Here is a 2,256-nt window from a genome sequence, read left to right as displayed (position 1 = left end):
GCCTTTCTCTCCCCTCCTCCTGCTATTTGCAAAATAATCCAGCTGCGCGGCTGTTTGCAGGGCTCAAGCCCCCCTCCCCACCCCCCATTTCCCCACCTCCGTCTGTCTCCTGGGATGATCTTGTCTTCTTTCCCCCACTTCAAAAAAGGTGGGGGGATTGGGGTTGGTGAAAAATCCCCGCCACGAGAAAAAAAAAAAAAGGTTGTCAGTTAGGAGTGGGAAGAGAGTGATGCGCTCGTAAAATAGTAAAAGAAAAAAAAAGAAGAAGAAAAAGGAGACCCATCAATCTCGTATCCATCTTCCTATCTCAGTATCTTTCATCTTTCCTATCTAAATAAACAAGGCAGGTCGCAGTGGAAATCCACCGGCTGAAATCGTGTAGATTTCAAGCATGTGGCTGGGCGGGCAAAGTCAGGCAGCAGGGCAAGACAAGCAGCAGCTTCCACCGTCCCTGTTGGGTTTATTTAGCAGAGGGGAAAAGCGAGCGCGAGCGGGCCAGGTACGGTGTTTGCAGGGGAGACGGCTCCGGGTCCCCGCACACTTGAACCGGGAAGGTGGCATCGCCGCGCTCCCCGCCCGCCGCAGCCCGCGGCGCCGCTTCTTCGCTGCGCGCGAACATTTCCCCGCCGTTCTTTCTCTCGCGGTGCCTGGGTCGCCGTTCCCTTTTTTTTTTTTTCATTGCATTAAAAATAAAACATCCTCTGGGTGCCATCGAGACCGCGGGCAGGTTGTATGCCTGCAATCCGCCGCGCACCTCGCCGGGCTGGGGCCGGGCTGCCCGCGCGGAGCTAGAGAGGGCTGCGCGCCCAGCCGCCGCAGAGGACTGGCTGCGGGGCGGCCGAGAGCCGAATATTTATGTTATATTTTAAAAAATTTAAATAAATAAATAAATATATAAAGGGGTTCTCCCCTCCCCTGAAAACCCAGCATAGGAGCCATCTGCTCGGAGCAATTGCTGTTGCCATCTCTCCTTTGTTACAGCAGATACATTAGTAAGAATTTGTGGATTTATTATGATTATTTTTTGGGGGGAATAGAAATTAAAGTGGGATTCTTCTTGGGAGAGGGATGCCTCTTTGGAGGGAGGGAAGAGGACTTCTCTTTTATTTTTCGCCATTGTAACATCAAAGAAGACTCGCCGGCTGCATTTAAAACAAAATGTTTTGCAGCCAGATTTGAGCTTGGTTTGATCAAGGTCTTTTTTGCCAGTTGACATTTCGATCCTTTACCAAGCCACAGCAATCGCTTATTCTACACCCTTCCCCCTTTAGATGGGGTGGTTGTTAAAACGTCTATACTTGCAGAGGCTTAATTTCTCCAGGAGGCAATTTGCCCCACGTAGCCTCTGTATAATTGCAAGGGTTGTTTTGAGGAGGGGAATTGGGGGGGTCGGGGAAGGGGAGTGAATGGGGTGCACTGCCAAGCTGGCAGCAGCGGCGAGCCAGGAGTGGTTGCAGTTGTGTGTAAGGGGAAGAAGCAGGTAGGTTCGCTTTGCTTTGGCTCTCCCTCTCCTGGCATTCCTGGGACATCAGGCAAGAGCCCTGGCCAGACCACTGGTGGCAGCTGGGCATGAGGGTGAGGGGTGCCTGGTGCAGCACTTTCCCATCCTTCATTTGTTCCCTGTCTCACTCAGCCTTGCTCAGAGCTGCGCTGGGGAAAGCCAGCTGACACTGGAGCAGTGGCAGGGAGGGAAAAGAGAGAGGCAAAGGAGAAGAGAGGTGAGGAGAAAAAGGGGAAGGAGACCAGAGGGCAAAGGAAAGCCCGCCTGCCTTCGAGGGGTACACGGAGCCCAGGCTATGTGTACGGGTTTAAGCTGGGAGAGTGGTCCAACCAGTGTTCAGACAAGGCTATTTATTACCCAAAAGCAGCTGGCTTTTCGTCTGTCCTGTGTCACCCGGGAGGGAGGTGGGAGTGCAAGCAGGGGAAAGGCAGGAATGGGGTGCACTTTAGCCTCTGTGGCCTCTGGAGGTGCCTCTCCACAAATGATGCAAGAGCCGTGGACTCAGGGTGCTTTGGAGCCCTGGCTGGCAAAGTGGGTGCTGTCGCAGCCTCCACTTGGGGTTCACATTTTAGATTTTAAATGCAAAAGATACCCCTTAAAACATGGTCCATCTTTATCAGTGGGGTGGCAGTTCCCAGGCCTGTGGGGCAGCAGCCTCAGGTCCTTCAGGGATGATGCAACTGCAAATAACTGATGGCCTGGGAAACAGGAGGGCACACAAATAGGATGCATGGTCTTTGTGGGTGGGTGGCGGG

The sequence above is a fragment of the Rhinopithecus bieti genome, unplaced genomic scaffold (assembly GCF_001698545.2).
Source record: "Rhinopithecus bieti isolate Rb0 unplaced genomic scaffold, ASM169854v2 scaffold_41913, whole genome shotgun sequence".
In the NCBI taxonomy this organism is placed as follows: domain Eukaryota; kingdom Metazoa; phylum Chordata; class Mammalia; order Primates; family Cercopithecidae; genus Rhinopithecus; species Rhinopithecus bieti.
The sequence above is the reverse complement of the archived record's forward strand: the minus strand, read 5'-3'. Positions refer to the sequence as shown.